This window comes from Lissotriton helveticus, chromosome 4_1, assembly GCF_964261635.1.
Source record: "Lissotriton helveticus chromosome 4_1, aLisHel1.1, whole genome shotgun sequence".
Lineage (NCBI taxonomy): Eukaryota > Metazoa > Chordata > Amphibia > Caudata > Salamandridae > Lissotriton > Lissotriton helveticus.
The window spans coordinates 1,692,308,020-1,692,329,542 of record NC_136063.1 but is presented as its reverse complement, the minus strand read 5'-3'; the positions used below and the strand labels follow the sequence as shown (position 1 = coordinate 1,692,329,542).

Sequence of the window (21,523 nt, the reverse complement as noted above, 5' to 3'; positions counted from 1 at the left end):
TTGTGCAAGGCTCTTGAGCAAGTGAGACCCTGTATTCCAAAGTGCAATTCCTTTTGTAGGCTTCTGACCACATGGCGTGCGGCAGGAAGTCTCCTTTGACAGGCCTGCAGGCTTTGTTTCCAAATGGCATCCTGGACCCATTGCAACCCACCTTTTTGCTAAAATGGAAGTCTGGATCTGGGTAAGAAAAAACTGAGCTGCACGTACGGAAAAAAGCAGAGGCCAGCCACAGGGAGGGTGTGGCCAGGGCAGTCTGATTTGCATACTGACCTGTGGCATCTTGGGAATGTATAGGCTTTGGAGCTTAACGGGTGCTGCAGGGGTCTGCCTGGCTGGAGAGATGCCTGTCTGGTACACCCCTCAGGACAGACGGTGCCTTCCGTTCGAACATGGAGGGTGAGGGACATGGGTCACCCTCTTATACAGGGGTGTGGCTGTGGGCAGGATGGGTTGTGGGGGACCCGTCAGGGCATTGCCCGTTTGGAAGCCCGTTCGGAAGGCGAGACGAGGCGGGGGCAGGGAACTCTCCTCAATTTCCCCCCAGAGGTTTGGGGAAAAGCCTTTGCACGTTTGAGCCAGCCGGGCCTGCATCAGCAGATCCTGCTCCTCTGGCAAGGGAGAGCTTGTAGGTGAAATCAAAAAAGGGGAGAAATCTGCAAGAGCCGGGTTAAAAAATTCCAGGGGCAGACCCATGTTCCCCAGGAAGCAAGTACTTCCTCCTGCTCCCTTCAGTGGGAAAAGATATAGGAGGTGTATTTCTCTAAGCAGGGGATCTGCGTAGATGGCACTGCATTGCTTTGGGAAGCATCCATGCTGGTAGCAGAATAGCAGCAGACCCCACAGCTGAGACTTGAATGGGGACTGTTGGAGAGGGGCAGTGGAAGGGCGCAGGAAAATGCTTTTCAAAAGCATCTGCACTTTCTTACAAAGCAGCTGAAAACCCATACCAGGAATTGGGCTCGAACCCATGCGGACAAACGTCCATTGGATCTTAAGTCCAACGCCTTAACCACTCGGCCACCCTGGTGAGACCCAAGGCCCAGCTTTACTCAACTCCCTTTTTCTGCTGGCTGCTGCAGTACCGGCTGTCCAGCAAGAGCTGTTTGCGGAATTAAAAGGCTTTTGCAGGAGGCTGAAGGTAATTGCTTATGACAAACACACTGTGTGACACCTAACTTTCTCCCACTCGGACTTTACGGGCAATTTTTATATTGGAGTTAGCTTAGTCACAATAAGGGGGTGAGCAAGGCAAGCACACAAGAGCATCTCCTCCCTGGTGGTCTAGTGGCTAGGATTCGGCGCTTTCACCGCCGCGGCCCGGGTTCGATTCCCGGTCAGGGAAGATACCTCTAAAGCATAGATTTGAGTGTTTTGTCCCAGTAGCTTTTTTTAAACGAAGGTCCTTAAAAAGGTACCCCTACCCATGAACGAAAGAGGAGGAAAGGGACTGGGTCCCCTGTGCCCCAGGTTGTTTTGCTCCCATTGCCCTCAGCCACCTTTATGCGCACGCACTCCTCCACCCAGTCTGGTGCTCTATGTGTGTGTAAAGTGCAGTACCAGCTCACCAGAAAGGTAAATTGCTGGAAACCCCTGCTGTGATGCATACATCTACTTTGGAGCACTCTTCTCCCTTGCACTCTTGAATCGCTTAAGAGCAATGTATTCTTCCAGCAAGCTGAATAACGAGACAGGGTTGAGAAAGTGTTCCAGCTGTCTGTGCGCCATCAGCAGCCACTAGGTGTCCCTCTTGTGTTTTCCCGTGGATCCCGATTGTACAGGAATTCATCGGTTCAGTAGCAAGGGGGAGAGGATGGCCTGTGCTTGGAAGTGACAGACAGTCGGGTGGCATTATGAGGATTTTTTCAATTTCTGATTCATATGTGCTGTAGTGAAAAATAAGCTTTCAGCCCCCATGAGCTTTGTCATTCGGAAAGCAGTGTATGAACTTTTGCTGCATGGCACTGGGCTCCCTGGTGGTCTAGTGGTTAGGATTCGGCGCTCTCACCGCCGCGGCCCGGGTTCGATTCCCGGTCAGGGAAAAGTCCTTCTTCTTCCCTTCAAAACTTTTCCTTCCCGTAGGTCGCGGGCTTCTCAAAATGAAGTTGCTTTCTGACTCACAGTTTCCCTAGCATCACGCAGTATAGCTCCAAACATCATTTTCGCAAGGTCCCTTTATAGCTGCTTTCCACAGCGGGAGGAAAGTCACTTGTGTAAGGCTCTTGAGCAAGTGAGACCCTGTATTCCAAAGTGCAATTCCTTTTGTAGGCTTCTGACCACATGGCGTGCGGCAGGAAGTCTCCTTTGACAGGCCTGCAGTTTTTTTTCCAAATGGCATCCTGGACCCATTGCAACCCACCTTTTTGCTAAAATGGAAGTCTGGATCTGGGTAAGAAAAAACTGAGCTGCACGTACGGAAAAAAGCAGAGGCCAGCCACAGGGAGGGTGTGGCCAGGGCTGTCTGATTTGCATACTGACCTGTGGCATCTTGGGAATGTATAGGCTTTGGAGCTTAACGGGTGCTGCAGGGGTCTGCCTGGCTGGAGAGATGCCTGTCTGGTACACCCCTCAGGACAGACGGTGCCTTCCGTTCGAACATGGAGGGTGAGGGACATGGGTCACCCTCTTATACAGGGGTGTGGCTGTGGGCAGGATGGGTTGTGGGGGACCCGTCAGGGCATTGCCCGTTTGGAAGCCCGTTCGGAAGGCGAGAGGAGGCGGGGGCAGGGAACTCTCCTCAATTTTCCCCCCAGAGGTTTGGGGAAAAGCCTTTGCACGTTTGAGCCAGCCGGGCCTGCATCAGCAGATCCTGCTCCTCTGGCAAGGGAGAGCTTGTAGGTGAAATCAAAAAAGGGGAGAAATCTGCAAGAGCCGGGTTAAAAAATTCCAGGGGCAGACCCATGTTCCCCAGGAAGCAAGTACTTCCTCCTGCTCCCTTCAGTGGGAAAAGATATAGGAGGTGTATTTCTCTAAGCAGGGGATCTGCGTAGATGGCACTGCATTGCTTTGGGAAGCATCCATGCTGGTAGCAGAATAGCAGCAGACCCCACAGCTGAGACTTGAATGGGGACTGTTGGAGAGGGGCAGTGGAAGGGCGCAGGAAAATGCTTTTCAAAAGCATCTGCACTTTCTTACAAAGCAGCTGAAAACCCATACCAGGAATGGGGCTCGAACCCATGCGGACAAACGTCCATTGGATCTTAAGTCCAACGCCTTAACCACTCGGCCACCCTGGTGAGACCCAAGGCCCAGCTTTGCTCAACTCCCTTTTTCTGCTGGCTGCTGCAGCACCGGCTGTCCAGCAAGAGCTGTTTGCGGAGTTAAAAGGCTTTTGCAGGAGGCTAAAGGTAAATGCTTATGACAAACACACTGTGTGACACCTAACTTTCTCCCACTCGGACTTTACGGGCAATTTTTATATTGGAGTTAGCTTAGTCACAATAAGGAGGTGAGCAAGGCAAGCACACAAGAGCATCTCCTCCCTGGTGGTCTAGTGGCTAGGATTCGGCGCTTTCACCGCCGCGGCCCGGGTTCGATTCCCGGTCAGGGAAGATACCTCTAAAGCATAGATATGAGTGTTTTGTCCCAGTAGCTTTTTTTAAACGAAGGTCCTTAAAAAGGTACCCCTACCCATGAACGAAAGAGGAGGAAAGGGACTGGGTCCCCTGTGCCCCAGGTTGTTTTGCTCCCATTGCCCTCAGCCACCTTTATGCGCACGCACTCCTCCACCCAGTCTGGTGCTCTATGTGTGTGTAAAGTGCAGTACCAGCTCACCAGAAAGGTAAATTGCTGGAAACCCCTGCTGTGATGCATACATCTACTTTGGAGCACTCTTCTCCCTTGCACTCTTGAATCGCTTAAGAGCAATGTATTCTTCCAGCAAGCTGAATAACGAGACAGGGTTGAGAAAGTGTTCCAGCTGTCTGTGCGCCATCAGCAGCCACTAGGTGTCCCTCTTGTGTTTTCCCGTGGATCCCGATTGTACAGGAATTCATCGGTTCAGTAGCAAGGGGGAGAGGATGGCCTGTGCTTGGAAGTGACAGACAGTCGGGTGGCATTATGAGGATTTTTTCAATTTCTGATTCATATGTGCTGTAGAGAAAAATAAGCTTTCAGCCCCCATGAGCTTTGTCATTCGGAAAGCAGTGTATGAACTTTTGCTGCATGGCACTGGGCTCCCTGGTGGTCTAGTGGTTAGGATTCGGCGCTCTCACCGCCGCGGCCCGGGTTCGATTCCCGGTCAGGGAAAAGTCCTTCTTCTGCCCTTGAAAACTTTTCCTTCCCGTAGGTCGCGGGCTTCTCAAAATGAAGTTGCTTTCTGACTCACAGTTTGCCTAGCATCACGCAGTATAGCTCCAAATATCATTTTCGCAAGGTCCCTTTATAGCTGCTTTCCACAGCGGGAGGAAAGTCACTTGTGCAAGGCTCTTGAGCAAGTGAGACCCTGTATTCCAAAGTGCAATTCCTTTTGTAGGCTTCTGACCACATGGCGTGCGGCAGGAAGTCTCCTTTGACAGGCCTGCAGGCTTTGTTTCCAAATGGCATCCTGGACCCATTGCAACCCACCTTTTTGCTAAAATGGAAGTCTGGATCTGGGTAAGAAAAAACTGAGCTGCACGTACGGAAAAAAGCAGAGGCCAGCCACAGGGAGGGTGTGGCCAGGGCAGTCTGATTTGCATACTGACCTGTGGCATCTTGGGAATGTATAGGCTTTGGAGCTTAACGGGTGCTGCAGGGGTCTGCCTGGCTGGAGAGATGCCTGTCTGGTACACCCCTCAGGACAGACGGTGCCTTCCGTTCGAACATGGAGGGTGAGGGACATGGGTCACCCTCTTATACAGGGGTGTGGCTGTGGGCAGGATGGGTTGTGGGGGACCCGTCAGGGCATTGCCCGTTTGGAAGCCCGTTCGGAAGGCGAGACGAGGCGGGGGCAGGGAACTCTCCTCAATTTCCCCCCAGAGGTTTGGGGAAAAGCCTTTGCACGTTTGAGCCAGCCGGGCCTGCATCAGCAGATCCTGCTCCTCTGGCAAGGGAGAGCTTGTAGGTGAAATCAAAAAAGGGGAGAAATCTGCAAGAGCCGGGTTAAAAAATTCCAGGGGCAGACCCATGTTCCCCAGGAAGCAAGTACTTCCTCCTGCTCCCTTCAGTGGGAAAAGATATAGGAGGTGTATTTCTCTAAGCAGGGGATCTGCGTAGATGGCACTGCATTGCTTTGGGAAGCATCCATGCTGGTAGCAGAATAGCAGCAGACCCCACAGCTGAGACTTGAATGGGGACTGTTGGAGAGGGGCAGTGGAAGGGCGCAGGAAAATGCTTTTCAAAAGCATCTGCACTTTCTTACAAAGCAGCTGAAAACCCATACCAGGAATTGGGCTCGAACCCATGCGGACAAACGTCCATTGGATCTTAAGTCCAACGCCTTAACCACTCGGCCACCCTGGTGAGACCCAAGGCCCAGCTTTACTCAACTCCCTTTTTCTGCTGGCTGCTGCAGTACCGGCTGTCCAGCAAGAGCTGTTTGCGGAATTAAAAGGCTTTTGCAGGAGGCTGAAGGTAATTGCTTATGACAAACACACTGTGTGACACCTAACTTTCTCCCACTCGGACTTTACGGGCAATTTTTATATTGGAGTTAGCTTAGTCACAATAAGGGGGTGAGCAAGGCAAGCACACAAGAGCATCTCCTCCCTGGTGGTCTAGTGGCTAGGATTCGGCGCTTTCACCGCCGCGGCCCGGGTTCGATTCCCGGTCAGGGAAGATACCTCTAAAGCATAGATTTGAGTGTTTTGTCCCAGTAGCTTTTTTTAAACGAAGGTCCTTAAAAAGGTACCCCTACCCATGAACGAAAGAGGAGGAAAGGGACTGGGTCCCCTGTGCCCCAGGTTGTTTTGCTCCCATTGCCCTCAGCCACCTTTATGCGCACGCACTCCTCCACCCAGTCTGGTGCTCTATGTGTGTGTAAAGTGCAGTACCAGCTCACCAGAAAGGTAAATTGCTGGAAACCCCTGCTGTGATACATACATCTACTTTGGAGCACTCTTCTCCCTTGCACTCTTGAATCGCTTAAGAGCAATGTATTCTTCCAGCAAGCTGAATAACGAGACAGGGTTGAGAAAGTGTTCCAGCTGTCTGTGCGCCATCAGCAGCCACTAGGTGTCCCTCTTGTGTTTTCCCGTGGATCCCGATTGTACAGGAATTCATCGGTTCAGTAGCAAGGGGGAGAGGATGGCCTGTGCTTGGAAGTGACAGACAGTCGGGTGGCATTATGAGGATTTTTTCAATTTCTGATTCATATGTGCTGTAGTGAAAAATAAGCTTTCAGCCCCCATGAGCTTTGTCATTCGGAAAGCAGTGTATGAACTTTTGCTGCATGGCACTGGGCTCTCTGGTGGTCTAGTGGTTAGGATTCGGCGCTCTCATCGCCGCGGCCCGGGTTCGATTCCCGGTCAGGGAAAAGTCCTTCTTCTGCCCTTGAAAACTTTTCCTTCCCGTAGGTCGCGGGCTTCTCAAAATGAAGTTGCTTTCTGACTCACAGTTTGCCTAGCATCACGCAGTATAGCTCCAAATATCATTTTCGCAAGGTCCCTTTATAGCTGCTTTCCACAGCGGGAGGAAAGTCACTTGTTCAAGGCTCTTGAGCAAGTGAGACCCTGTATTCCAAAGTGCAATTCCTTTTGTAGGCTTCTGACCACATGGCGTGCGGCAGGAAGTCTCCTTTGACAGGCCTGCAGGCTTTGTTTCCAAATGGCATCCTGGACCCATTGCAACCCACCTTTTTGCTAAAATGGAAGTCTGGATCTGGGTAAGAAAAAACTGAGCTGCACGTACGGAAAAAAGCAGAGGCCAGCCACAGGGAGGGTGTGGCCAGGGCAGTCTGATTTGCATACTGACCTGTGGCATCTTGGGAATGTATAGGCTTTGGAGCTTAACGGGTGCTGCAGGGGTCTGCCTGGCTGGAGAGATGCCTGTCTGGTACACCCCTCAGGACAGACGGTGCCTTCCGTTCGAACATGGAGGGTGAGGGACATGGGTCACCCTCTTATACAGGGGTGTGGCTGTGGGCAGGACGGGTTGTGGGGGACCCGTCAGGGCATTGCCCGTTTGGAAGCCCGTTCGGAAGGCGAGAGGAGGCGGGGGCAGGGAACTCTCCTCAATTTTCCCCCAGAGGTTTGGGGAAAAGCCTTTGCACGTTTGAGCCAGCCGGGCCTGCATCAGCAGATCCTGCTCCTCTGGCAAGGGAGAGCTTGTAGGTGAAATCAAAAAAGGGGAGAAATCTGCAAGAGCCGGGTTAAAAAATTCCAGGGGCAGACCCATGTTCCCCAGGAAGCAAGTACTTCCTCCTGCTCCCTTCAGTGGGAAAAGATATAGGAGGTGTATTTCTCTAAGCAGGGGATCTGCGTAGATGGCACTGCATTGCTTTGGGAAGCATCCATGCTGGTAGCAGAATAGCAGCAGACCCCACCGCTGAGACTTGAATGGGGACTGTTGGAGAGGGGCAGTGGAAGGGCGCAGGAAAATGCTTTTCAAAAGCATCTGCACTTTCTTACAAAGCAGCTGAAAACCCATACCAGGAATGGGGCTCGAACCCATGCGGACAAACGTCCATTGGATCTTAAGTCCAACGCCTTAACCACTCGGCCACCCTGGTGAGACCCAAGGCCCAGCTTTACTCAACTCCCTTTTTCTGCTGGCTGCTGCAGCAACGGCTGTCCAGCAAGAGCTGTTTGCGGAGTTAAAAGGCTTTTGCAGGAGGCTAAAGGTAAATGCTTATGACAAACACACTGTGTGACACCTAACTTTCTCCCACTCGGACTTTACGGGCAATTTTTATATTAGAGTTAGCTTAGTCACAATAAGGGGGTGAGCAAGGCAAGCACACAAGAGCATCTCCTCCCTGGTGGTCTAGTGGCTAGGATTCGGCGCTTTCACCGCCGCGGCCTGGGTTCGATTCCCGGTCAGGGAAGATACCTCTAAAGCATAGATTTGAGTGTTTTGTCCCAGTAGCTTTTTTTAAACGAAGGTCCTTAAAAAGGTACCCCTACCCATGAATGAAAGAGGAGGAAAGGGACTGGGTCCCCTGTGCCCCAGGTTGTTTTGCTCCCATTGCCCTAAGCCACCTTTATGCGCACGCACTCCTCCACCCAGTCTGGTGCTCTATGTGTGTGTAAAGTGCAGTACCAGCTCACCAGAAAGGTAAATTGCTGGAAACCCCTGCTGTGATGCATACATCTACTTTGGAGCACTCTTCTCCCTTGCACTCTTGAATCGCTTAAGAGCAATGTATTCTTCCAGCAAGCTGAATAACGAGACAGGGTTGAGAAAGTGTTCCAGCTGTCTGTGCGCCATCAGCAGCCACTAGGTGTCCCTCTTGTGTTTTCCCGTGGATCCCGATTGTACAGGAATTCATCGGTTCAGTAGCAAGGGGGAGAGGATGGCCTGTGCTTGGAAGTGACAGACAGTCGGGTGGCATTATGAGGATTTTTTCAATTTCTGATTCATATGTGCTGTAGAGAAAAATAAGCTTTCAGCCCCCATGAGCTTTGTCATTCGGAAAGCAGTGTATGAACTTTTGCTGCATGGCACTGGGCTCCCTGGTGGTCTAGTGGTTAGGATTCGGCGCTCTCACCGCCGCGGCCCGGGTTCGATTCCCGGTCAGGGAAAAGTCCTTCTTCTTCCCTTCAAAACTTTTCCTTCCCGTAGGTCGCGGGCTTCTCAAAATGAAGTTGCTTTCTGACTCACAGTTTGCCTAGCATCACGCAGTATAGCTCCAAATATCATTTTCGCAAGGTCCCTTTATAGCTGCTTTCCACAGCGGGAGGAAAGTCACTTGTGTAAGGCTCTTGAGCAAGTGAGACCCTGTATTCCAAAGTGCAATTCCTTTTGTAGGCTTCTGACCACATGGCGTGCGGCAGGAAGTCTCCTTTGACAGGCCTGCAGTTTTTTTTCCAAATGGCATCCTGGACCCATTGCAACCCACCTTTTTGCTAAAATGGAAGTCTGGATCTGGGTAAGAAAAAACTGAGCTGCACGTACGGAAAAAAGCAGAGGCCAGCCACAGGGAGGGTGTGGCCAGGGCTGTCTGATTTGCATACTGACCTGTGGCATCTTGGGAATGTATAGGCTTTGGAGCTTAACGGGTGCTGCAGGGGTCTGCCTGGCTGGAGAGATGCCTGTCTGGTACACCCCTCAGGACAGACGGTGCCTTCCGTTCGAACATGGAGGGTGAGGGACATGGGTCACCCTCTTATACAGGGGTGTGGCTGTGGGCAGGATGGGTTGTGGGGGACCCGTCAGGGCATTGCCCGTTTGGAAGCCCGTTCGGAAGGCGAGAGGAGGGAACTCTCCTCAATTTTCCCCCAGAGGTTTGGGGAAAAGCCTTTGCACGTTTGAGCCAGCCGGGCCTGCATCAGCAGATCCTGCTCCTCTGGCAAGGGAGAGCTTGTAGGTGAAATCAAAAAAGGGGAGAAATCTGCAAGAGCCGGGTTAAAAAATTCCAGGGGCAGACCCATGTTCCCCAGGAAGCAAGTACTTCCTCCTGCTCCCTTCAGTGGGAAAAGATATAGGAGGTGTATTTCTCTAAGCAGGGGATCTGCGTAGATGGCACTGCATTGCTTTGGGAAGCATCCATGCTGGTAGCAGAATAGCAGCAGACCCCACAGCTGAGACTTGAATGGGGACTGTTGGAGAGGGGCAGTGGAAGGGCGCAGGAAAATGCTTTTCAAAAGCATCTGCACTTTCTTACAAAGCAGCTGAAAACCCATACCAGGAATGGGGCTCGAACCCATGCGGACAAACGTCCATTGGATCTTAAGTCCAACGCCTTAACCACTCGGCCACCCTGGTGAGACCCAAGGCCCAGCTTTACTCAACTCCCTTTTTCTGCTGGCTGCTGCAGCACCGGCTGTCCAGCAAGAGCTGTGTGCGGAGTTAAAAGGCTTTTGCAGGAGGCTAAAGGTAAATGCTTATGACAAACACACTGTGTGACACCTAACTTTCTCCCACTCGGACTTTACGGGCAATTTTTATATTGGAGTTAGCTTAGTCACAATAAGGAGGTGAGCAAGGCAAGCACACAAGAGCATCTCCTCCCTGGTGGTCTAGTGGCTAGGATTCGGCGCTTTCACCGCCGCGGCCCGGGTTCGATTCCCGGTCAGGGAAGATACCTCTAAAGCATAGATTTGAGTGTTTTGTCCCAGTAGCTTTTTTTAAACGAAGGTCCTTAAAAAGGTACCCCTACCCATGAACGAAAGAGGAGGAAAGGGACTGGGTCCCCTGTGCCCCAGGTTGTTTTGCTCCCATTGCCCTCAGCCACCTTTATGCGCACGCACTCCTCCACCCAGTCTGGTGCTCTATGTGTGTGTAAAGTGCAGTACCAGCTCACCAGAAAGGTAAATTGCTGGAAACCCCTGCTGTGATGCATACATCTACTTTGGAGCACTCTTCTCCCTTGCACTCTTGAATCGCTTAAGAGCAATGTATTCTTCCAGCAAGCTGAATAACGAGACAGGGTTGAGAAAGTGTTCCAGCTGTCTGTGCGCCATCAGCAGCCACTAGGTGTCCCTCTTGTGTTTTCCCGTGGATCCCGATTGTACAGGAATTCATCGGTTCAGTAGCAAGGGGGAGAGGATGGCCTGTGCTTGGAAGGGACAGACAGTCGGGTGGCATTATGAGGATTTTTTCAATTTCTGATTCATATGTGCTGTAGAGAAAAATAAGCTTTCAGCCCCCATGAGCTTTGTCATTCGGAAAGCAGTGTATGAACTTTTGCTGCATGGCACTGGGCTCCCTGGTGGTCTAGTGGTTAGGATTCGGCGCTCTCACCGCCGCGGCCCGGGTTCGATTCCCGGTCAGGGAAAAGTCCTTCTTCTTCCCTTCAAAACTTTTCCTTCCCGTAGGTCGCGGGCTTCTCAAAATGAAGTTGCTTTCTGACTCACAGTTTGCCTAGCATCACGCATTATAGCTCCAAATATCATTTTCGCAAGGTCCCTTTATAGCTGCTTTCCACAGCGGGAGGAAAGTCACTTGTGTAAGGCTCTTGAGCAAGTGAGACCCTGTATTCCAAAGTGCAATTCCTTTTGTAGGCTTCTGACCACATGGCGTGCGGCAGGAAGTCTCCTTTGACAGGCCTGCAGTTTTTTTTCCAAATGGCATCCTGGACCCATTGCAACCCACCTTTTTGCTAAAATGGAAGTCTGGATCTGGGTAAGAAAAAACTGAGCTGCACGTACGGAAAAAAGCAGAGGCCAGCCACAGGGAGGGTGTGGCCAGGGCTGTCTGATTTGCATACTGACCTGTGGCATCTTGGGAATGTATAGGCTTTGGAGCTTAACGGGTGCTGCAGGGGTCTGCCTGGCTGGAGAGATGCCTGTCTGGTACACCCCTCAGGACAGACGGTGCCTTCCGTTCGAACATGGAGGGTGAGGGACATGGGTCACCCTCTTATACAGGGGTGTGGCTGTGGGCAGGATGGGTTGTGGGGGACCCGTCAGGGCATTGCCCGTTTGGAAGCCCGTTCGGAAGGCGAGAGGAGGGAACTCTCCTCAATTTTCCCCCAGAGGTTTGGGGAAAAGCCTTTGCACGTTTGAGCCAGCCGGGCCTGCATCAGCAGATCCTGCTCCTCTGGCAAGGGAGAGCTTGTAGGTGAAATCAAAAAAGGGGAGAAATCTGCAAGAGCCGGGTTAAAAAATTCCAGGGGCAGACCCATGTTCCCCAGGAAGCAAGTACTTCCTCCTGCTCCCTTCAGTGGGAAAAGATATAGGAGGTGTATTTCTCTAAGCAGGGGATCTGCGTAGATGGCACTGCATTGCTTTGGGAAGCATCCATGCTGGTAGCAGAATAGCAGCAGACCCCACAGCTGAGACTTGAATGGGGACTGTTGGAGAGGGGCAGTGGAAGGGCGCAGGAAAATGCTTTTCAAAAGCATCTGCACTTTCTTACAAAGCAGCTGAAAACCCATACCAGGAATGGGGCTCGAACCCATGCGGACAAACGTCCATTGGATCTTAAGTCCAACGCCTTAACCACTCGGCCACCCTGGTGAGACCCAAGGCCCAGCTTTACTCAACTCCCTTTTTCTGCTGGCTGCTGCAGCACCGGCTGTCCAGCAAGAGCTGTGTGCGGAGTTAAAAGGCTTTTGCAGGAGGCTAAAGGTAAATGCTTATGACAAACACACTGTGTGACACCTAACTTTCTCCCACTCGGACTTTACGGGCAATTTTTATATTGGAGTTAGCTTAGTCACAATAAGGAGGTGAGCAAGGCAAGCACACAAGAGCATCTCCTCCCTGGTGGTCTAGTGGCTAGGATTCGGCGCTTTCACCGCCGCGGCCCGGGTTCGATTCCCGGTCAGGGAAGATACCTCTAAAGCATAGATTTGAGTGTTTTGTCCCAGTAGCTTTTTTTAAACGAAGGTCCTTAAAAAGGTACCCCTACCCATGAACGAAAGAGGAGGAAAGGGACTGGGTCCCCTGTGCCCCAGGTTGTTTTGCTCCCATTGCCCTCAGCCACCTTTATGCGCACGCACTCCTCCACCCAGTCTGGTGCTCTATGTGTGTGTAAAGTGCAGTACCAGCTCACCAGAAAGGTAAATTGCTGGAAACCCCTGCTGTGATGCATACATCTACTTTGGAGCACTCTTCTCCCTTGCACTCTTGAATCGCTTAAGAGCAATGTATTCTTCCAGCAAGCTGAATAACGAGACAGGGTTGAGAAAGTGTTCCAGCTGTCTGTGCGCCATCAGCAGCCACTAGGTGTCCCTCTTGTGTTTTCCCGTGGATCCCGATTGTACAGGAATTCATCGGTTCAGTAGCAAGGGGGAGAGGATGGCCTGTGCTTGGAAGGGACAGACAGTCGGGTGGCATTATGAGGATTTTTTCAATTTCTGATTCATATGTGCTGTAGAGAAAAATAAGCTTTCAGCCCCCATGAGCTTTGTCATTCGGAAAGCAGTGTATGAACTTTTGCTGCATGGCACTGGGCTCCCTGGTGGTCTAGTGGTTAGGATTCGGCGCTCTCACCGCCGCGGCCCGGGTTCGATTCCCGGTCAGGGAAAAGTCCTTCTTCTTCCCTTCAAAACTTTTCCTTCCCGTAGGTCGCGGGCTTCTCAAAATGAAGTTGCTTTCTGACTCACAGTTTGCCTAGCATCACGCATTATAGCTCCAAATATCATTTTCGCAAGGTCCCTTTATAGCTGCTTTCCACAGCGGGAGGAAAGTCACTTGTGTAAGGCTCTTGAGCAAGTGAGACCCTGTATTCCAAAGTGCAATTCCTTTTGTAGGCTTCTGACCACATGGCGTGCGGCAGGAAGTCTCCTTTGACAGGCCTGCAGTTTTTTTTCCAAATGGCATCCTGGACCCATTGCAACCCACCTTTTTGCTAAAATGGAAGTCTGGATCTGGGTAAGAAAAAACTGAGCTGCATGTACGGAAAAAAGCAGAGGCCAGCCACAGGGAGGGTGTGGCCAGGGCTGTCTGATTTGCATACTGACCTGTGGCATCTTGGGAATGTATAGGCTTTGGAGCTTAACGGGTGCTGCAGGGGTCTGCCTGGCTGGAGAGATGCCTGTCTGGTACACCCCTCAGGACAGACGGTGCCTTCCGTTCGAACATGGAGGGTGAGGGACATGGGTCACCCTCTTATACAGGGGTGTGGCTGTGGGCAGGACGGGTTGTGGGGGACCCGTCAGGGCATTGCCCGTTTGGAAGCCCGTTCGGAAGGCGAGAGGAGGCGGGGGCAGGGAACTCTCCTCAATTTTCCCCCAGAGGTTTGGGGAAAAGCCTTTGCACGTTTGAGCCAGCCGGGCCTGCATCAGCAGATCCTGCTCCTCTGGCAAGGGAGAGCTTGTAGGTGAAATCAAAAAAGGGGAGAAATCTGCAAGAGCCGGGTTAAAAAATTCCAGGGGCAGACCCATGTTCCCCGGGAAGCAAGTACTTCCTCCTGCTCCCTTCAGTGGGAAAAGATATAGGAGGTGTATTTCTCTAAGCAGGGGATCTGCGTAGATGGCACTGCATTGCTTTGGGAAGCATCCATGCTGGTAGCAGAATAGCAGCAGACCCCACCGCTGAGACTTGAATGGGGACTGTTGGAGAGGGGCAGTGGAAGGGCGCAGGAAAATGCTTTTCAAAAGCATCTGCACTTTCTTACAAAGCAGCTGAAAACCCATACCAGGAATGGGGCTCGAACCCATGCGGACAAACGTCCATTGGATCTTAAGTCCAACGCCTTAACCACTCGGCCACCCTGGTGAGACCCAAGGCCCAGCTTTACTCAACTCCCTTTTTCTGCTGGCTGCTGCAGCAACGGCTGTCCAGCAAGAGCTGTTTGCGGAGTTAAAAGGCTTTTGCAGGAGGCTAAAGGTAAATGCTTATGACAAACACACTGTGTGACACCTAACTTTCTCCCACTCGGACTTTACGGGCAATTTTTATATTGGAGTTAGCTTAGTCACAATAAGGAGGTGAGCAAGGCAAGCACACAAGAGCATCTCCTCCCTGGTGGTCTAGTGGCTAGGATTCGGCGCTTTCACCGCCGCGGCCCGGGTTCGATTCCCGGTCAGGGAAGATACCTCTAAAGCATAGATTTGAGTGTTTTGTCCCAGTAGCTTTTTTTAAACGAAGGTCCTTAAAAAGGTACCCCTACCCATGAATGAAAGAGGAGGAAAGGGACTGGGTCCCCTGTGCCCCAGGTTGTTTTGCTCCCATTGCCCTCAGCCACCTTTATGCGCACGCACTCCTCCACCCAGTCTGGTGCTCTATGTGTGTGTAAAGTGCAGTACCAGCTCACCAGAAAGGTAAATTGCTGGAAACCCCTGCTGTGATGCATACATCTACTTTGGAGCACTCTTCTCCCTTGCACTCTTGAATCGCTTAAGAGCAATGTATTCTTCCAGCAAGCTGAATAACGAGACAGGGTTGAGAAAGTGTTCCAGCTGTCTGTGCGCCATCAGCAGCCACTAGGTGTCCCTCTTGTGTTTTCCCGTGGATCCTGATTGTACAGGAATTCATCGGTTCAGTAGCAAGGGGGAGAGGATGGCCTGTGCTTGGAAGTGACAGACAGTCGGGTGGCATTATGAGGATTTTTTCAATTTCTGATTCATATGTGCTGTAGAGAAAAATAAGCTTTCAGCCCCCATGAGCTTTGTCATTCGGAAAGCAGTGTATGAACTTTTGCTGCATGGCACTGGGCTCCCTGGTGGTCTAGTGGTTAGGATTCGGCGCTCTCACTGCCGCGGCCCGGGTTCGATTCCTGGTCAGGGAAAAGTCCTTCTTCTGCCCTTGACAACTTTTCCTTCCCGTAGGTCGCGGGCTTCTCAAAATGAAGTTGCTTTCTGACTCACAGTTTGCCTAGCATCACGCAGTATAGCTCCAAATATCATTTTCGCAAGGTCCCTTTATAGCTGCTTTCCACAGCGGGAGGAAAGTCACTTGTGCAAGGCTCTTGAGCAAGTGAGACCCTGTATTCCAAAGTGCAATTCCTTTTGTAGGCTTCTGACCACATGGCGTGCGGCAGGAAGTCTCCTTTGACAGGCCTGCAGGCTTTGTTTCCAAATGGCATCCTGGACCCATTGCAACCCACCTTTTTGCTAAAATGGAAGTCTGGATCTGGGTAAGAAAAAACTGAGCTGCACGTACGGAAAAAAGCAGAGGCCAGCCACAGGGAGGGTGTGGCCAGGGCAGTCTGATTTGCATACTGACCTGTGGCATCTTGGGAATGTATAGGCTTTGGAGCTTAACGGGTGCTGCAGGGGTCTGCCTGGCTGGAGAGATGCCTGTCTGGTACACCCCTCAGGACAGACGGTGCCTTCCGTTCGAACATGGAGGGTGAGGGACATGGGTCACCCTCTTATACAGGGGTGTGGCTGTGGGCAGGATGGGTTGTGGGGGACCCGTCAGGGCATTGCCCGTTTGGAAGCCCGTTCGGAAGGCGAGAGGAGGTGGGGGCAGGGAACTCTCCTCAATTTTCCCCCAGAGGTTTGGGGAAAAGCCTTTGCACGTTTGAGCCAGCCGGGCCTGCATCAGCAGATCCTGCTCCTCTGGCAAGGGAGAGCTTGTAGGTGAAATCAAAAAAGGGGAGAAATCTGCAAGAGCCGGGTTAAAAAATTCCAGGGGCAGACCCATGTTCCCCAGGAAGCAAGTACTTCCTCCTGCTCCCTTCAGTGGGAAAAGATATAGGAGGTGTATTTCTCTAAGCAGGGGATCTGCGTAGATGGCACTGCATTGCTTTGGGAAGCATCCATGCTGGTAGCAGAATAGCAGCAGACCCCACAGCTGAGACTTGAATGGGGACTGTTGGAGAGGGGCAGTGGAAGGGCGCAGGAAAATGCTTTTCAAAAGCATCTGCACTTTCTTACAAAGCAGCTGAAAACCCATACCAGGAATTGGGCTCGAACCCATGCGGACAAACGTCCATTGGATCTTAAGTCCAACGCCTTAACCACTCGGCCACCCTGGTGAGACCCAAGGCCCAGCTTTACTCAACTCCCTTTTTCTGCTGGCTGCTGCAGCACCGGCTGTCCAGCAAGAGCTGTTTGCGGAATTAAAAGGCTTTTGCAGGAGGCTGAAGGTAATTGCTTATGACAAACACACTGTGTGACACCTAACTTTCTCCCACTCGGACTTTACGGGCAATTTTTATATTGGAGTTAGCTTAGTCACAATAAGGGGGTGAGCAAGGCAAGCACACAAGAGCATCTCCTCCCTGGTGGTCTAGTGGCTAGGATTCGGCGCTTTCACCGCCGCGGCCCGGGTTCGATTCCCGGTCAGGGAAGATACCTCTAAAGCATAGATTTGAGTGTTTTGTCCCAGTAGCTTTTTTTAAACGAAGGTCCTTAAAAAGGTACCCCTACCCATGAACGAAAGAGGAGGAAAGGGACTGGGTCCCCTGTGCCCCAGGTTGTTTTGCTCCCATTGCCCTCAGCCACCTTTATGCGCACGCACTCCTCCACCCAGTCTGGTGCTCTATGTGTGTGTAAAGTGCAGTACCAGCTCACCAGAAAGGTAAATTGCTGGAAACCCCTGCTGTGATGCATACATCTACTTTGGAGCACTCTTCTCCCTTGCACTCTTGAATCGCTTAAGAGCAATGTATTCTTCCAGGAAGCTGAATAACGAGACAGGGTTGAGAAAGTGTTCCAGCTGTCTGTGCGCCATCAGCAGCCACTAGGTGTCCCTCTTGTGTTTTCCCGTGGATCCCGATTGTACAGGAATTCATCGGTTCAGTAGCAAGGGGGAGAGGATGGCCTGTGCTTGGAAGTGACAGACAGTCGGGTGGCATTATGAGGATTTTTTCAATTTCTGATTCATATGTGCTGTAGTGAAAAATAAGCTTTCAGCCCCCATGAGCTTTGTCATTCGGAAAGCAGTGTATGAACTTTTGCTGCATGGCACTGGGCTCCCTGGTGGTCTAGTGGTTAGGATTCGGCGCTCTCACCGCCGCGGCCCGGGTTCGATTCCCGGTCAGGGAAAAGTCCTTCTTCTTCCCTTCAAAACTTTTCCTTCCCGTAGGTCGCGGGCTTCTCAAAATGAAGTTGCTTTCTGACTCACAGTTTCCCTAGCATCACGCAGTATAGCTCCAAATATCATTTTCGCAAGGTCCCTTTATAGCTGCTTTCCACAGCGGGAGGAAAGTCACTTGTGTAAGGCTCTTGAGCAAGTGAGACCCTGTATTCCAAAGTGCAATTCCTTTTGTAGGCTTCTGACCACATGGCGTGCGGCAGGAAGTCTCCTTTGACAGGCCTGCAGTTTTTTTTCCAAATGGCATCCTGGACCCATTGCAACCCACCTTTTTGCTAAAATGGAAGTCTGGATCTGGGTAAGAAAAAACTGAGCTGCACGTACGGAAAAAAGCAGAGGCCAGCCACAGGGAGGGTGTGGCCAGGGCTGTCTGATTTGCATACTGACCTGTGGCATCTTGGGAATGTATAGGCTTTGGAGCTTAACGGGTGCTGCAGGGGTCTGCCTGGCTGGAGAGATGCCTGTCTGGTACACCCCTCAGGACAGACGGTGCCTTCCGTTCGAACATGGAGGGTGAGGGACATGGGTCACCCTCTTATACAGGGGTGTGGCTGTGGGCAGGATGGGTTGTGGGGGACCCGTCAGGGCATTGCCCGTTTGGAAGCCCGTTGAGGAGGTGGGGGCAGGGAACTCTCCTCAATTTTCCCCCAGAGGTTTGGGGAAAAGCCTTTGCACGTTTGAGCCAGCCGGGCCTGCATCAGCAGATCCTGCTCCTCTGGCAAGGGAGAGCTTGTAGGTGAAATCAAAAAAGGGGAGAAATCTGCAAGAGCCGGGTTAAAAAATTCCAGGGGCAGACCCATGTTCCCCAGGAAGCAAGTACTTCCTCCTGCTCCCTTCAGTGGGAAAAGATATAGGAGGTGTATTTCTCTAAGCAGGGGATCTGCGTAGATGGCACTGCATTGCTTTGGGAAGCATCCATGCTGGTAGCAGAATAGCAGCAGACCCCACAGCTGAGACTTGAATGGGGACTGTTGGAGAGGGGCAGTGGAAGGGCGCAGGAAAATGCTTTTCAAAAGCATCTGCACTTTCTTACAAAGCAGCTGAAAACCCATACCAGGAATGGGGCTCGAACCCATGCGGACAAACGTCCATTGGATCTTAAGTCCAACGCCTTAACCACTCGGCCACCCTGGTGAGACCCAAGGCCCAGCTTTACTCAACTCCCTTTTTCTGCTGGCTGCTGCAGCACCGGCTGTCCAGCAAGAGCTGTTTGCGGAGTTAAAAGGCTTTTGCAGGAGGCTAAAGGTAAATGCTTATGACAAACACACTGTGTGACACCTAACTTTCTCCCACTCGGACTTTACGGGCAATTTTTATATTGGAGTTAGCTTAGTCACAATAAGGAGGTGAGCAAGGCAAGCACACAAGAGCATCTCCTCCCTGGTGGTCTAGTGGCTAGGATTCGGCGCTTTCACCGCCGCGGCCCGGGTTCGATTCCCGGTCAGGGAAGATACCTCTAAAGCATAGATTTGAGTGTTTTGTCCCAGTAGCTTTTTTTAAACGAAGGTCCTTAAAAAGGTACCCCTACCCATGAACGAAAGAGGAGGAAAGGGACTGGGTCCCCTGTGCCCCAGGTTGTTTTGCTCCCATTGCCCTCAGCCACCTTTATGCGCACGCACTCCTCCACCCAGTCTGGTGCTCTATGTGTGTGTAAAGTGCAGTACCAGCTCACCAGAAAGGTAAATTGCTGGAAACCCCTGCTGTGATGCATACATCTACTTTGGAGCACTCTTCTCCCTTGCACTCTTGAATCGCTTAAGAGCAATGTATTCTTCCAGCAAGCTGAATAACGAGACAGGGTTGAGAAAGTGTTCCAGCTGTCTGTGCGCCATCAGCAGCCACTAGGTGTCCCTCTTGTGTTTTCCCGTGGATCCTGATTGTACAGGAATTCATCGGTTCAGTAGCAAGGGGGAGAGGATGGCCTGTGCTTGGAAGTGACAGACAGTCGGGTGGCATTATGAGGATTTTTTCAATTTCTGATTCATATGTGCTGTAGAGAAAAATAAGCTTTCAGCCCCCATGAGCTTTGTCATTCGGAAAGCAGTGTATGAACTTTTGCTGCATGGCACTGGGCTCCCTGGTGGTCTAGTGGTTAGGATTCGGCGCTCTCACTGCCGCGGCCCGGGTTCGATTCCTGGTCAGGGAAAAGTCCTTCTTCTGCCCTTGAAAACTTTTCCTTCCCGTAGGTCGCGGGCTTCTCAAAATGAAGTTGCTTTCTGACTCACAGTTTGCCTAGCATCACGCAGTATAGCTCCAAATATCATTTTCGCAAGGTCCCTTTATAGCTGCTTTCCACAGCGGGAGGAAAGTCACTTGTGCAAGGCTCTTGAGCAAGTGAGACCCTGTATTCCAAAGTGCAATTCCTTTTGTAGGCTTCTGACCACATGGCGTGCGGCAGGAAGTCTCCTTTGACAGGCCTGCAGGCTTTGTTTCCAAATGGCATCCTGGACCCATTGCAACCCACCTTTTTGCTAAAATGGAAGTCTGGATCTGGGTAAGAAAAAACTGAGCTGCACGTACGGAAAAAAGCAGAGGCCAGCCACAGGGAGGGTGTGGCCAGGGCAGTCTGATTTGCATACTGACCTGTGGCATCTTGGGAATGTATAGGCTTTGGAGCTTAACGGGTGCTGCAGGGGTCTGCCTGGCTGGAGAGATGCCTGTCTGGTACACCCCTCAGGACAGACGGTGCCTTCCGTTCGAACATGGAGGGTGAGGGACATGGGTCACCCTCTTATACAGGGGTGTGGCTGTGGGCAGGATGGGTTGTGGGGGACCCGTCAGGGCATTGCCCGTTTGGAAGCCCGTTCGGAAGGCGAGAGGAGGCGGGGGCAGGGAACTCTCCTCAATTTTCCCCCAGAGGTTTGGGGAAAAGCCTTTGCACGTTTGAGCCAGCCGGGCCTGCATCAGCAGATCCTGCTCCTCTGGCAAGGGAGAGCTTGTAGGTGAAATCAAAAAAGGGGAGAAATCTGCAAGAGCCGGGTTAAAAAATTCCAGGGGCAGACCCATGTTCCCCAGGAAGCAAGTACTTCCTCCTGCTCCCTTCAGTGGGAAAAGATATAGGAGGTGTATTTCTCTAAGCAGGGGATCTGCGTAGATGGCACTGCATTGCTTTGGGAAGCATCCATGCTGGTAGCAGAATAGCAGCAGACCCCACAGCTGAGACTTGAATGGGGACTGTTGGAGAGGGGCAGTGGAAGGGCGCAGGAAAATGCTTTTCAAAAGCATCTGCACTTTCTTACAAAGCAGCTGAAAACCCATACCAGGAATTGGGCTCGAACCCATGCGGACAAACGTCCATTGGATCTTAAGTCCAACGCCTTAACCACTCGGCCACCCTGGTGAGACCCAAGGCCCAGCTTTACTCAACTCCCTTTTTCTGCTGGCTGCTGCAGCACCGGCTGTCCAGCAAGAGCTGTTTGCGGAATTAAAAGGCTTTTGCAGGAGGCTGAAGGTAATTGCTTATGACAAACACACTGTGTGACACCTAACTTTCTCCCACTCGGACTTTACGGGCAATTTTTATATTGGAGTTAGCTTAGTCACAATAAGGGGGTGAGCAAGGCAAGCACACAAGAGCATCTCCTCCCTGGTGGTCTAGTGGCTAGGATTCGGCGCTTTCACCGCCGCGGCCCGGGTTCGATTCCCGGTCAGGGAAGATACCTCTAAAGCATAGATTTGAGTGTTTTGTCCCAGTAGCTTTTTTTAAACGAAGGTCCTTAAAAAGGTACCCCTACCCATGAACGAAAGAGGAGGAAAGGGACTGGGTCCCCTGTGCCCCAGGTTGTTTTGCTCCCATTGCCCTCAGCCACCTTTATGCGCACGCACTCCTCCACCCAGTCTGGTGCTCTATGTGTGTGTAAAGTGCAGTACCAGCTCACCAGAAAGGTAAATTGCTGGAAACCCCTGCTGTGATGCATACATCTACTTTGGAGCACTCTTCTCCCTTGCACTCTTGAATCGCTTAAGAGCAATGTATTCTTCCAGGAAGCTGAATAACGAGACAGGGTTGAGAAAGT

General features: G+C 51.7%; 29 non-coding genes across 29 annotated transcripts; 19 read left to right on the top strand and 10 right to left on the bottom strand.

The window, feature by feature from the left end:
* Window positions 1-944: 944 nt before the first annotated feature.
* TRNAL-UAA (transfer RNA leucine (anticodon UAA)) lies at window positions 945-1,027 on the bottom strand. The gene has a single exon. It is a non-coding gene; the product is annotated as a tRNA-Leu (tRNA).
* Window positions 1,028-1,270: 243 nt separating this feature from the next.
* On the top strand, window positions 1,271-1,342 carry TRNAE-UUC (transfer RNA glutamic acid (anticodon UUC)). Its single transcript has one exon. It is a non-coding gene; the product is annotated as a tRNA-Glu (tRNA).
* Window positions 1,343-1,967: 625 nt separating this feature from the next.
* On the top strand, window positions 1,968-2,039 carry TRNAE-CUC (transfer RNA glutamic acid (anticodon CUC)). The gene has a single exon. It is a non-coding gene; the product is annotated as a tRNA-Glu (tRNA).
* Window positions 2,040-3,150: 1,111 nt separating this feature from the next.
* Window positions 3,151-3,233, bottom strand: TRNAL-UAA (transfer RNA leucine (anticodon UAA)). Its single transcript has one exon. It is a non-coding gene; the product is annotated as a tRNA-Leu (tRNA).
* Window positions 3,234-3,476: 243 nt separating this feature from the next.
* TRNAE-UUC (transfer RNA glutamic acid (anticodon UUC)) lies at window positions 3,477-3,548 on the top strand. Its single transcript has one exon. It is a non-coding gene; the product is annotated as a tRNA-Glu (tRNA).
* A 625-nt stretch (window positions 3,549-4,173) lies between these two features.
* On the top strand, window positions 4,174-4,245 carry TRNAE-CUC (transfer RNA glutamic acid (anticodon CUC)). The gene has a single exon. It is a non-coding gene; the product is annotated as a tRNA-Glu (tRNA).
* A 1,111-nt stretch (window positions 4,246-5,356) lies between these two features.
* Window positions 5,357-5,439, bottom strand: TRNAL-UAA (transfer RNA leucine (anticodon UAA)). Its single transcript has one exon. It is a non-coding gene; the product is annotated as a tRNA-Leu (tRNA).
* A 243-nt stretch (window positions 5,440-5,682) lies between these two features.
* TRNAE-UUC (transfer RNA glutamic acid (anticodon UUC)) lies at window positions 5,683-5,754 on the top strand. Its single transcript has one exon. It is a non-coding gene; the product is annotated as a tRNA-Glu (tRNA).
* Window positions 5,755-6,379: 625 nt separating this feature from the next.
* On the top strand, window positions 6,380-6,451 carry TRNAE-CUC (transfer RNA glutamic acid (anticodon CUC)). The gene has a single exon. It is a non-coding gene; the product is annotated as a tRNA-Glu (tRNA).
* A 1,111-nt stretch (window positions 6,452-7,562) lies between these two features.
* On the bottom strand, window positions 7,563-7,645 carry TRNAL-UAA (transfer RNA leucine (anticodon UAA)). The gene has a single exon. It is a non-coding gene; the product is annotated as a tRNA-Leu (tRNA).
* Window positions 7,646-7,888: 243 nt separating this feature from the next.
* Window positions 7,889-7,960, top strand: TRNAE-UUC (transfer RNA glutamic acid (anticodon UUC)). The gene has a single exon. It is a non-coding gene; the product is annotated as a tRNA-Glu (tRNA).
* A 625-nt stretch (window positions 7,961-8,585) lies between these two features.
* Window positions 8,586-8,657, top strand: TRNAE-CUC (transfer RNA glutamic acid (anticodon CUC)). The gene has a single exon. It is a non-coding gene; the product is annotated as a tRNA-Glu (tRNA).
* A 1,100-nt stretch (window positions 8,658-9,757) lies between these two features.
* On the bottom strand, window positions 9,758-9,840 carry TRNAL-UAA (transfer RNA leucine (anticodon UAA)). The gene has a single exon. It is a non-coding gene; the product is annotated as a tRNA-Leu (tRNA).
* A 243-nt stretch (window positions 9,841-10,083) lies between these two features.
* TRNAE-UUC (transfer RNA glutamic acid (anticodon UUC)) lies at window positions 10,084-10,155 on the top strand. Its single transcript has one exon. It is a non-coding gene; the product is annotated as a tRNA-Glu (tRNA).
* A 625-nt stretch (window positions 10,156-10,780) lies between these two features.
* TRNAE-CUC (transfer RNA glutamic acid (anticodon CUC)) lies at window positions 10,781-10,852 on the top strand. The gene has a single exon. It is a non-coding gene; the product is annotated as a tRNA-Glu (tRNA).
* A 1,100-nt stretch (window positions 10,853-11,952) lies between these two features.
* On the bottom strand, window positions 11,953-12,035 carry TRNAL-UAA (transfer RNA leucine (anticodon UAA)). The gene has a single exon. It is a non-coding gene; the product is annotated as a tRNA-Leu (tRNA).
* Window positions 12,036-12,278: 243 nt separating this feature from the next.
* Window positions 12,279-12,350, top strand: TRNAE-UUC (transfer RNA glutamic acid (anticodon UUC)). The gene has a single exon. It is a non-coding gene; the product is annotated as a tRNA-Glu (tRNA).
* A 625-nt stretch (window positions 12,351-12,975) lies between these two features.
* Window positions 12,976-13,047, top strand: TRNAE-CUC (transfer RNA glutamic acid (anticodon CUC)). The gene has a single exon. It is a non-coding gene; the product is annotated as a tRNA-Glu (tRNA).
* Window positions 13,048-14,157: 1,110 nt separating this feature from the next.
* Window positions 14,158-14,240, bottom strand: TRNAL-UAA (transfer RNA leucine (anticodon UAA)). Its single transcript has one exon. It is a non-coding gene; the product is annotated as a tRNA-Leu (tRNA).
* Window positions 14,241-14,483: 243 nt separating this feature from the next.
* Window positions 14,484-14,555, top strand: TRNAE-UUC (transfer RNA glutamic acid (anticodon UUC)). The gene has a single exon. It is a non-coding gene; the product is annotated as a tRNA-Glu (tRNA).
* A 625-nt stretch (window positions 14,556-15,180) lies between these two features.
* Window positions 15,181-15,252, top strand: TRNAE-CUC (transfer RNA glutamic acid (anticodon CUC)). Its single transcript has one exon. It is a non-coding gene; the product is annotated as a tRNA-Glu (tRNA).
* A 1,111-nt stretch (window positions 15,253-16,363) lies between these two features.
* On the bottom strand, window positions 16,364-16,446 carry TRNAL-UAA (transfer RNA leucine (anticodon UAA)). Its single transcript has one exon. It is a non-coding gene; the product is annotated as a tRNA-Leu (tRNA).
* A 243-nt stretch (window positions 16,447-16,689) lies between these two features.
* Window positions 16,690-16,761, top strand: TRNAE-UUC (transfer RNA glutamic acid (anticodon UUC)). Its single transcript has one exon. It is a non-coding gene; the product is annotated as a tRNA-Glu (tRNA).
* Window positions 16,762-17,386: 625 nt separating this feature from the next.
* Window positions 17,387-17,458, top strand: TRNAE-CUC (transfer RNA glutamic acid (anticodon CUC)). Its single transcript has one exon. It is a non-coding gene; the product is annotated as a tRNA-Glu (tRNA).
* Window positions 17,459-18,558: 1,100 nt separating this feature from the next.
* Window positions 18,559-18,641, bottom strand: TRNAL-UAA (transfer RNA leucine (anticodon UAA)). The gene has a single exon. It is a non-coding gene; the product is annotated as a tRNA-Leu (tRNA).
* A 243-nt stretch (window positions 18,642-18,884) lies between these two features.
* TRNAE-UUC (transfer RNA glutamic acid (anticodon UUC)) lies at window positions 18,885-18,956 on the top strand. Its single transcript has one exon. It is a non-coding gene; the product is annotated as a tRNA-Glu (tRNA).
* A 625-nt stretch (window positions 18,957-19,581) lies between these two features.
* On the top strand, window positions 19,582-19,653 carry TRNAE-CUC (transfer RNA glutamic acid (anticodon CUC)). The gene has a single exon. It is a non-coding gene; the product is annotated as a tRNA-Glu (tRNA).
* A 1,111-nt stretch (window positions 19,654-20,764) lies between these two features.
* TRNAL-UAA (transfer RNA leucine (anticodon UAA)) lies at window positions 20,765-20,847 on the bottom strand. The gene has a single exon. It is a non-coding gene; the product is annotated as a tRNA-Leu (tRNA).
* Window positions 20,848-21,090: 243 nt separating this feature from the next.
* TRNAE-UUC (transfer RNA glutamic acid (anticodon UUC)) lies at window positions 21,091-21,162 on the top strand. Its single transcript has one exon. It is a non-coding gene; the product is annotated as a tRNA-Glu (tRNA).
* Window positions 21,163-21,523: the final 361 nt, after the last annotated feature.